This window comes from Trichosurus vulpecula, chromosome 9 (assembly GCF_011100635.1).
Source record: "Trichosurus vulpecula isolate mTriVul1 chromosome 9, mTriVul1.pri, whole genome shotgun sequence".
Classification (NCBI taxonomy): Eukaryota; Metazoa; Chordata; class Mammalia; order Diprotodontia; family Phalangeridae; genus Trichosurus; species Trichosurus vulpecula.
Window position 1 is genome coordinate 164,019,232 of NC_050581.1, and position 12,311 is coordinate 164,031,542.

Sequence of the window (12,311 nt, forward strand, 5' to 3'; positions counted from 1 at the left end):
TAATAAATGCTTTTTAAATTAATTCATTCTATTATACACATGTCTTCTTATATATAAAATGGGGTTAATAATGCTTACAACACCCACCTTTATTTTTTTTCTGATAATGTCCTGCAATATTATATGTAAATATATTTTGAATTGTAAAAGATAGTTGAGAGTCAACACAACTGAATAGATAGTCAGCATTAGGACGAGGAAGATCTGGGTTCAAATCATGCTTCACACACACACACACACACACACACACACACACACACACACTAGCTATGAGACCACCATTAATTAAACCTCCAAATTCTCCCAGGCAACTTTCCAAGACTATCAGTTATATATAAATTGCACATATTCACTAGTTCAGGGAGTTTCCATATTAGGAATCTCACACATTAATAAAATCACAGAAATGGCAATTATTAATTTTATTTGGGGACCCCAAGGAAAAGTGACAACAAGCTTTGACAATACAAAATATAAATTACGAAGACTACTTTTCTATTCACTTCCCCTATTTTGGAAATTTTATTGCTCATACTGCTATCATCCTTATCTGACCATAGTTTAAAGTACAAGATAGGTTCATTTGATAGAATTAACCACAATAGCTACCAATGGACTTTATGCATAAACAACGCTCTGGGAAACAAATACTCTGAAACCCATCTCTGTATATAAATAAACATAAGCTCCTTGAGGGCAGGGGCTACTGCCATTTTTGTCTGTGTATCTTCAGCACCTAGCACACGGCCTAACACATAGTTGGTGCTTAGCAACGCACTAAATTATCCAATATAGATGTAACCAACATGAATCATTATAATACTTTATGTTTTTTTCTTCATACTGTACTTTAGATCATTTTCCATTAACCAGATGACACAGTGATGTGACAACAGCCTTTCACCACACTAATGGTTTCTCTGTGATCAATTTTTCTGTAGATGGCATTTATATTTGACTGTACTTCACACTGCGAACTCAATTCAAAAACAACTTCTTATGTTGCACTTCTAAGGAACAGCATGGGGTTGACATTTGGGCAAGAGATAGAAAAAAATCGGCACAAGATGAAATAAAAGCTTAATGTTTCCTTTATGTCTAAATAAGGATTGATTGCATATTTACAGCAAGAAAGAATCTCACATAGCATGCTTCTCAGCTAAAGTCAGGATCCCAATGCAATCACAATTTCCAAGTATTTTTTCTCTTCCAGGGTATGGCTACGTCTCTCTAAATAATAAGCATTTTTTCTAGGATTGGATTAAAAAATTATACTTGTAAAGGTGAAGGAGACAGACTTTGAAGTTATGCATAAAGATTGCCATGTACTTTCACTATCTCTGTATTCAATTTGAAGGCAATGTAGAAATATCCTGGCTTTGGAGTCAGAGGACCTCAGTTCAACTCCTTCCTCATACATAATATCTGCATATCCTTGGGCAAGTCAATCTGTTCAGGCCTCAGTTTCTTCAATTGTAAAAGGAAGGGGTTAGATTGCAGAGCCCTCGGGGTCCACTCCAGATATAGATCTATGATTCTATAAATTATAAAAATGTAACATTTTCAGAAGAATTGGTCATATACACTTGAAGGGGAGAATAGTAAAATATCTATTACAAGATTACTTGAAAAAAAACCTTCCTCTATAGGTACTAATTTAATAATAGTTCATTTACATTTGAATCCTTAAGGATTGTTATAGAGTAGGAAGATTTTAGAGTAGGAATCAAGTTGTCTCCTATGGATTGTAAAATGACCCTAGGTCAAGTCGTTTATTTTCTGTAAGATTCAGTTTCCTTACTCTGAAGTAGGATTATTGGAACCAACCTTGCAAGTAGGATTGACTTCTGGGCCTTGAGTCAGGATAGAGCTGAGTTCGAATTTAGCCTTAGACATTTACGAGCTGTGTGACCTTGGGCAAGTCACTTAATTTATATTTATCTCAGTTTTCTTAACTGTAAGATATAATTTTATATTTAATAGATATAAAAATGGCACTGGCAAACCAGGGTTGTTGTGAGGAACAAATGAGTTAATATGCCTGATGCATATTATGCAAATATAAATGCTAGTTATTATTATTATTATTATTATTTTAATACGTACATATATATAGTATTTATATATATATATATATATACATTATATATTATGATACAGAGTTTGCTTGACCTTATTTGAGTCTCACCACAGCCCTACAAGGTAGGTACCACACAAATCATTTTACTTCTTCTCCTTCCATCTTAAAGACAAGTTTCAAAAATGCTGAATGACCTGACCATCATCACATGGTCAGTAAGCATTAAAGATGAAATTAAATACACTTCTTCTTTTCTCCAAATTAATGATACCACACTGAATGCCGTGAGACTCAAAAGAAATAATATATGTTTATGCTCTTGGGAAGTTGTAAAGCACTATAGAAATATGAGATATAGTTGTGATTTTGTTCATTTCATTCAACAGATATGTTATCCAGCATTTAACAAGGATGTGGCACTGTGCTGAGGAGCAGGAATAGAAAGAAGAAAATAGCATAAGTGAATACAAAGAAATGTGGAAGTACCTTTATGAAGGAATGGGAAGAGGGAAAGAAAAATGACTTAGAAAAGGACAACTAAATAAGAAGGCCAGTGAATTCTAAAGAATAGACAAAAGAGACTAATAAAGGCTCCTGGGCTTCAGGCGGCTCCCTGGCCAGCTCCACAGGGTGGGCTCCTGCAGCCCACGCCCCGATGGGCCCAGCCCTGCCGCCAGCCAGCTTCATGGCCACGACCCTCTGAAGCTCCCAGCATCCCAGCTCGGGCAGGAAGCCCACGAGCAGCAATGGTGGACGGCCCTGGGCCACACCGGTAGGCACCACCACCCTGAAACGGAACTGGGTAGCCACGCGACACCTTTCCCGCCCCACCTCAGATGTGGGCCCTTCCTCCTCCTCCTCCTCCTCTTCTAGGCCAAGGCCACCCCTAGGGGTCAGCCCTTTGCACACCATGGGGGAAAAACTTGAAGCAACTTCAACCTGACCTATTCGATGGATACTGCTGAGGCTTGAAAATGCAAAATTTGAATGCCCTGCAGAGTTTCCCAAATACAGTTCCACTCTACCTTCTGCCTATGTGATCATCAGCCCAACTTGCTGTCAATCAACAGTCTGTTTCAGGTATATAAACTGATGTACTGATTCAGGTGCCTGGCCATCCAAGTGCATATCATATTCTGGACAATAGGCATTTCTCATCCTATCCCCACCTCCCCCTCTATGGAAGCGCCATGATGTTCTGGGGCCTGATGTAATCAGCACAACATTATCCACCAACAGGAAGATCAGAGGACCTCACTGTCCACTTTTGCTCAATATAGACCATCTTCCATGACACTGACATGTACCTTTGGTAACCATCCCTCTTATGTTTTATGCTTTGTCTCGTGTTGGTAATTGAAGCATTGTTTATCATCAGTATCTCTGATTGCATTCATCAAGAAATCTTAGTATTAACATACTTATAAAAGACTCCTCATTGGAAGAGAGCCCTTAAGTGGTGACTGCAAAGATATATGGTATGCTGCAGGAAATCTTTTGTGAATGCTGACAGGTTCATAGTTTTAAGGTTCACATGATATGTGTGTAGATCATTCCTGCAAAGACCTCATCATGGTAGTGTGTGTTTCTTCCTCTTTTGGTTCATCTCATTTTGTCCTTCCTTGTGACTTGGATTTTTTTGGCATTGAGGGACCCAAGGGGCCAGGCATACATTGGGGTGAGGGTGTTAGCCGTGGAGTCAAGACAGAGCAAGAGCATTGTAGAGGCTGAAGTGAAGAAAGAGGGGCACCTGGCCTCCAAGGAAAAGTCCACTTCAAAGTGACATGGTTCATCATGGAGGCTGGTGTCAAGCTAGGGATACAATCCATGCCAATTGCCACAGCCTGCGTCATTTACCAAAATTTTTTTCTGCGAGACCAAATAAGATGCATATGACCCTTACCTCATAGCCATGTCAGCCATTTACTTGGCAGGTAAAGAGGAAGAGCAACACCTCAGGATAAGAGAAATCATCAATGTGTCTCACAGGTATTTAAATCCCAAGAGTGAAACTTTGGAGTTAGGCTCCTGGTTTTAGGAATTGAGGGACAGCATTGTTCAGTGTGAACTACTCATGTTGAGAGTTTTGCATTTCTGGTTCTCCTTCTAGCATACCCACGAATATCTGATCACTACCTTATTTCTTTAAAGAATTGGATGAACCATTATAGCTGGGAGAGGACTCCTGTCTCTCTGTCAGCCTGGGAGCTGCTTTGGGACAGCCATCACAGAGCATTGTGCCTTCAGCATCTCACCTAGTACGTAGCTTTAGCAGTGTTCTATCTTGCCTTACACTGCTACAGAGTGGAGGTGCCTGCCTATTCCGAGGCAGAAAAGCCCTGGTGGCAGGTTTTTAGTGAAGACCTTACCAAGCCAGTCATTGATAATATTGCGACTGACCTGAATCAGATTTACACAATGGACACAGAAATCCCTTAATTGCTCTAGGGCCATTCAAGGAGAAGTAAACTTGCTTTGTCTGGAGGGCTGGATTTGACCCAATAAAAAGCGTCTCAACTTCAGAAAGTTGATAAGTCACAGGGACCAGCTTTGCATTAGCAAAAGAGGGAGAACTAAACTTGGATTGATTTCTGTCTGCTCTTTGGTATCTGTGGTAGCTCCCTGAGCAGGTTTGGAGCTCATGTTTGGATACGAATAGGTCCATGTTGAAAAAAGAATGTATTGTGTTCAATTGCCTTTTGCACCTTAGGAATTTTTTTGAAGATGAAACTTTTGAATTTGGTACAGACTGTGTTTAGGCATCTCTTCATTAAAACAAAAGCCAAAATAGAATACTTGATTGTACCCTTTGGGATATCTTTTCAAGCCATACATAAGCTTACTCTTCCAACATAAGTAAACAGTATTTTATATCACATAATAAAAAAATAAACAAAAACGTTCTTGTAAAGATGTGAAAATAGGCATATAGTTTAAGAGCTTTCAATGTTCTGTGGACTGTTGGGGATGGGGGATGATATTTGCCATAATTTTTTTCCATCTTGTGTTATTTTTCTCTCCCTGAAATATATTATAAAATATGATCATCTTTTCAACACAAATGTTCTTACAAGTATCCAATATGCTCAAAATCTTGGAACGCCTTGGTCTCTGAAGAATCAAAGTTTACCAGGAAACCCTGTGTTTTACCCCTGGGGTAAATAAGAGATAGAAAGTAGGAAAAAGTATGCCTATTTCCACCAATGACTGTGTGTAAGAAATGGTGTAAATGGGAAAACGATGATGGACCAGTCATGTGGCAACCATCAGGAAGTAACAGAGAGACACATAAGTGATGGACCATTACCCACAAAATGTAAAAAGCAGACAAGGTAGCTATTAGCAGACAAGTCTAGCATGGTAGGTAGCTATATGGAGAATATCTATGAGAGTCCTGGGAAAAGAATCAGAAGAAGAAACAGTAGAGATGGGTTACTATCAGTACCAATGTTGGGAGAGTCCTCATGGATGAGATCATGGATTGAATGAAGGGTTAGGAGAGTAGCAAAACACTTGCAGTTAAGGAACCAAGTCCATGTTGACAAGAGCTGGCCAAAAGAAACAGCTCATCTAAAGATTTTCACTTATGATTTTCACTTATGTCATTTCTAGAATAAATTTGCTGTTTATATATTAAATCTGTTTGTTTGTTTCCTAACAATTTTTTTCAAAGAAAGGGCCTAATAAAAATTTAGAGGAAATGACTCAAAAAGGAAAACATTTTATGCATTGAAACATGGCTATTTAAATGTACATGATTGCTAAGTAAGCCTAATGAGTTACATGGATGTTTAATATTAAGTTTATCATGAATCATTTAGTAAAGAAAAAAATTACAAAGTCATTGCCCTCAAAAACTTAAAAAAAATCACAGTGAAATAACAGATGCACACACACATATACACACAAAGATGATACAAAGTTTTCTTAGATGGTACTTACAATTTCATTGGTTAGATAACTTCCAGTGGAAAAAAAAGAATTCCCTCTACAGATACATATCAACACCTTCATATTTATATTCTCATATGTTTTATGGGGAATTCATAGGATGAAATAACTTCCCCAGTTTCACATACCTATTATGTGTCAGAGACAGGATTTAAATCCAGGTCTTGCTGACTATGATCCCAACTATCTGTACATATGCCACACTTTCTATCATAGAGTCCTTTTTAGCGATATGATTTCACTATTGTAGGAATGTCTTCTGCTAATGCTATAATCTTATGGGGTTGCTTGGAGGTATTAAGAAATTACATAATTTATTTAAGATCTCACAGGTATATGTCAGAGTAAAGACTTGAACCCAATTTTTCTGAGCCCTGCAATAAAAAAAATCCTGTACTATCATGAGGTTCAAGAGAGAATAAATTAGCACACGAGAGAGGTCAAACAGGTGGGCAATGAACTTTGAGTAAGGGAAGCACTTCTACCTTGGAGGATAAACAAAGGCCTCATGGAGAAAGTAGTACTTACACAAGGTCAAGAAAAATGACAAGAAGGATTACAATAGGCAGATAAGTGGGTGTGTGTGAAACAAAGCAAAAAAAAAAAGAACATTGTGGGCATGGGATAAGATATGTGCCAATGCTCTGGCACAGAAGAAAGAAGGGCAAGATTGGGGAAAGAGGTACCAGCCCCATTTTACTTTAAAATAGAGACTAGGCTTAATTCATACCACAGTTTTTCATTTACTATAGCTTTGAAATAAATGGAGCAGGTAGAGCTCTGCAGGAATTGAATATCCAGGTGATGAATTTGCAAAATGATAATCTAATTGTGTGGAGAAGTCAGATTTCTGTTTGCTATCTGTTTGCTAATCTGGATACCAACTCAAAGACAAAAAATACTTTAATATTAGATATATGGATACCATATGCAGCCCAATGATTTCCTGAGATTTTTATGAAATTTCTAAATTGTGAATAACAAAAACAAAATAACATAGGAGTTGAAGGAAAAGAATCTGAGTTTGAATCTTGACCTCAAAATTTGCTAGCTATATGTCTTTAGGGTAAGTCACTTACTCTGGGCCTCACTTTTCTTATTTATAAAGAGAAATGTAGACTAGATCTTCAAGACCCTTCTACCTCTATACCTCAGATTCCTTTGCTAAGACTGTCCTGATCAGTGCATTGGATGTTGTATCATAATAGTGACAGATTATAGAGAGATCACTGCATTCGGATTCAGGTGACCTGGGCTGGAATTCTAGCTCTTCCACTTTCTGTCAGCATGATCTTAAAGAAGCTGCTTCTCCCCTCTAAGCCTCAAGTGTAAAATGAGAGAATTTATCTAAAGGTCCTCTGGGATGCCTTCACCTTTAAAATTACAGTCTTTAAAGAACACTACTTGATTCAGAAAAGTGCAAGATTAAATTGGAAAATGTCCTTACAATGAAGAAAACAGCCAAAATCCATACCAAGGTGAAATCTCAAGATAGTAAAATCCATTACAAATAATTATGGTGCATAACGATGTCATTTCCATTACACAGAGGAGGATCTGAATAAAGAGATTTGGTTTGAAGAGTAATCTTGTAAAAGAAATAAGCAACCAATACCTTGTCCATTCAGTATTAATCATTTGCTATAACTGAATTACCTTATTATATTCTATTTAAAATGCACATCAGCAGGTGAGAGGATTGAGGGGGAGAGAAAGAAGGGAGGGAAGAGGAGGTCAGAACAAAAGAAGAAGAAGGAAGGGAAGGGGGAAATTGTCTTTTACTAAGGTAAATCTCTATTAGAATAGAAAAATTTCAGAATCTCTGTGTTAGGAGTAACTTCAGATTCCATTTTGTTCCAAGGTATCAAAGGTATGGCTGAGAATCTTCTCTAACTCTTGGGATAAATTTTGGTTACCTAGCATTTCCTCAAACCCTTCCTATAAGGAAGAATCCACTTCTTCCTCATATACTGTTCTTCTCATTTTTGGGTATCTCTGTACCTTAGGAAATTTTCCTTAGATTGAGTCCAAAAAATCTGCATTTTTATCAATTTTACTCGTTATTCTTCCTCTGCTCTTTAGTAACAAACAAACTACTTGCCCTCAAAAAAAGTTCCCCTTTTCTTTCTCAGGCTAAACATCTCTAGTTTCTTCAATTAAGCACTGTATAATTGAGATCTTTCATGATCTCCTCCTACTCCAGTATGTTTTCTCAAGCTTATCACTGTACTTCCTAAAATATAGCGTCTCCACTATTTCAGATGTGACATAATCAAATCAGAGTACAGCCGAACTCTCCCCTACTGTATTCCAGGTACCATGGCTCCCTTACTGCAACCTAAGATCAATCAATCAATAATAATAGTTACACACACACATTTGTGTATGTGTACAGATAGATTAGAGAGATGTGCATTGCAAATATGTCATTTGATCCTCACAACAACCTTGTGAGACAAGTTTTATTATTACTCCTGTTATATAATTGAGGAAACTGACACAAAGTGACTTGCTTAAGGTCACATAGTTGGTATTAGTCTGTATTGGAACTCAGGTCATTCTGGTTCCAGACCTGCCCCCCCCCCATACTCTATCCACTGTGCCACCTAGCAGCCTACCTCAAGTCACTGAATTCATCTGACAATGTATGACATAAAAAAACCTAAAGCCACCTTAAATATGAATAACAAGGGAACGCAGAAGATGACTAGTATCTGGAGAATTGGGGTGGGGGGAATAGTCCAAGAACTCAACTGCTTCTTATTAAGATTTTTAAAATTGTTATTCTACTCTCATATTGTCCCTTGTACAGAACGCCGATAGATTTGAATGAAGGCTTTGAGTGGGGATCAATAGCAAGATGGATAATTGCTTAACCTCCTTATCCTGCAGTTCTAGTTACTTTTAGCTATTTTAATGTTGTCACAGAATGATGCATGTTGGTGAAAGCCAAATACAAGAACTATTCAAATAAAGTTGCTGTGGGACACTCACAGAAGGAAAGGAGGATCCTGAGTAAAGTATAGCAAGCATTCAGCAAGGAAAGAAGATGTCATTTTTGACAATAGCAGCATCCAATTTTGAATTTCTCAGCTCTCAGCTATCCTTTTCCTATAGTGAGCAATCTTAGTATTGCCTTTTATGTGCATTTCCCAGTTAAAATATTCTTTTGAACCTGAACATCTCTCACTCATTGGGTCTTACTGGTATAAGTACTGTAGATAACCACCAGCACGTTGTTTCCCTTTCCTTTTGGTTTCTTGGCCACGCTGCTTAGCACAGTACCTTATACATACCAGTTACATACTAAATTACTATTGGATTGGAGGGACAAGCTATGATAATCCATGGTGCTCTGAAAGGGTGATAGTGATATGTCTCTGGAAGCTCTAGAAAGAGAGTTACCCTGACCTATGATTACTATGTCATAGAGCTAATGCTTGATCCCTGGAGACATAGGATGAATCAGCTTTAAACCAATATAGACTTGTACAATTTTCCAATTCATTTTTGCTGTATAGACAGCCAGATGAGGTAGTTCAGGCCAAAATGAGTCTCCCACCCCTGCGACAACAGAGATCATTTTGTGGTTTTAATTTTTCATTGCTCATGTCTCTGATTCAGATTGCGTAAAGTGAAGTATATTTTCATATCATTGATCAACTAGTTAAGGTAAATGATTAAGCAGATTACCTCTCATAACAATAAGATAAAATATTTATCATGTTATTGAATTATAAATTTCATTTTTCAAATAACATTTTCATCCAATTCCAACACTCATGACATTTTCATAGAGAATAAAATCGTGTGTTTCATATAGAACCTTTTATTTAAAAGCATCCTTGAATAACATAGTAAAAAGAAAAAAAACTATTGAAAGTCTCATAATGACAACTCACCAGTAAAGATAGTAGAGTATAAGGAAGCAATGTAGCATGGCTGTCCTCAAATACTATAAGAAACATCTAGAAAGAATGCCAGACCAATTCATAATCAGAAAATCCAAGAAAAAAATGAAAAAAGTCATTTTTCCAGACCAATTCAGCATAGGGAGAAAGATAGACGATTATATACACTGAGGATGGATTTAGCCAGAAAACAGTGAAGACTTCAAGAGTGGAGACAGTACTGGGTCTTGAAGATATGTATCTAGTCAAGACACTTTTTACTTCAGCATCTACAGGTCTGGAACTGTGCACCTGTTTAAGGAGTGGGCACAGGAAACAAATGGTGTTTGAACTCTTGTTCTGACTCAAGAACTGATTTTTGTATTCAATGTGAACTAAGGAAGGATTGTGTACCTAGCATCTGCTCTGGCCAAAGGCAAGGTACATTTGCTTTTCAAGGTTCTGTACCATACAAGGTTAAAGAAATGAGAAGTAGGTGGGTGGCACTGTTTCTCAAGGAGAAATGCTAATTCATGCTCCAGGCCTTCCTGAGGCCCACTCCTAAGTGATTAGAACAGAGATCTCAAACCAAGTGGGAGGTGTACCCTTTTTCTATAGCTGCAGAGCCATCCACCTAATTGACAGAAGCTGGGTTTGCATTAGTCTATTGGAGCTCCAACCAGGGACGAGCCCACGGTGGTGTTGTCTAGGATCAGAAGAGGGTCAGGAGCTTGTAAAGTTCCAGCAAGAGGGATAGTAATCAGACTTTACACAGGGATGTGTGGGATTGTTAATGGAGTTAATGGTCAGAGACAACAATTTACACATCTGAATCAGTTTAACTGTGTATATGAATATACATTCATATACTATTATTGCTATAAATTGGACAGTAAGTGATGTTAAGGAGCTGTTTTTCTTTTTCTACATACTCTAGGAATAATAAAGAACCAACTATTATACAACAAATTTGAGCTAATTTGGGAAAGGGAACGTACTGCTATTTGCAGACTTATGAAAAAGAGAGAGACAGAGACAGAGTGACAGACACATACATACACAGAGAGGAGAAGATGAGAGAGGGAGAGGGGAGAGAGAGAGAGATATTAAATTTTAAAATTGCCCTTTCTGACTTGATGTCAGGAATAGGTAAGTTTTAATATTACCTTTGACTCAAGCTTTGTGATATTAAGTGACATACAGGATTTAAGAATCATAGATTTAGAGTTTTAAAGGACCTTAGAGATTATCTCATCTAACTGCCCAATATCATGCTATCATCCTTCTTCGATTAGAAAACTGACGATCAAACAAATTGAATTGTTCATGACCAGAAAGCCATTACGTCTCAGAGTAGGATTGAAACCCAAGTCTTCTCAATTCCAGGCCCTTTAGCTGCTATACTATTTTGCCTGTCAAGACAACTTACCGCTTTGCTTAGATTTTCCCAGGAAAAAAGGAACTGATGATAACTGTACCTCCTACTTCAGAAGGTTGTCGGAAGGCTCAACGGAAATGTGATACATGAGAGAAGATAGGTACTGGACATGTACTTTCCTTAGTAAAGAGAACTCACAGATGATGAAACTTCTCCAACCAATCACTGCAATCTTCACTTTCTCTGAACCTTAGTATGTCAGAGCTATCTAAGCACTGAGAAGCTAAATGAATCACCAGATTCAGACAGTAAGGGTCAGATGCAGAACTTGAATCCAGATCTTGGTTATGAGGCCACCTTCCTAGCCACTACATCCAGCTCCCTGTTGTAAAGTGCATTGAGCTGACATAAAGATCAATTATTACAGTGATCTCTAACAGCTCAGTTAGCCACTGACAGGCTCAAAAAATTGGCCAATCTTCAATTGACAATTTGGGTAGCAAATATTCCTTAAACTTGTCCTATTATTAAGACTACTTATTGAAAGTGGAACACCAACAAAACAAAAAACCGTTAAGATGTTACACCTGACCCGTATGAGCTTTTGATTTAAATAAGAAGATTGGATAAGAACAGATTCAGAATTTTAAATTTCCAGGGTCACCTGTAGGGCACAAGTCACTCTTTCTCTGAAGACTCCATAACCACAAATACAATTCCAGATTAGTCTCAGGTAATAGCATAAAACAAAAATCAATCAATCGAGCATTTTCTTATGGCAGTTGAAGGACTATCGATCAAACCATCTATCTCTTGCTCTCTGTATTCATATCTAAATCTATCTATGTGTACACATGTGTTTGTTGTTGTTGAATCATTTTAGTCATGTCCAACTCTTTGTGACTCCATTTCAAGTTTTCTTGGCAAAGATACTGGAGTGGTTTGCCATTTCCTTCTCCAGCGCATTTTACAGATGAGGAAATGGAGGCAAACATGGTTAAGTAACTTGCCC

At 37.7% G+C, this 12,311-nt stretch overlaps 1 protein-coding gene and 1 pseudogene across 1 annotated transcript in view; one reads left to right on the plus strand and one right to left on the minus strand.

Annotated features, from left to right (window-relative positions):
- Positions 1 to 12,311, minus strand: part of CNTN6 (contactin 6) — a 312,661-nt gene that overhangs the window by 15,619 nt on the left and 284,731 nt on the right. The gene's annotated exons all lie outside the window — the stretch shown is intronic.
- Positions 3,271 to 4,519, plus strand: LOC118831081 (annotated as a pseudogene).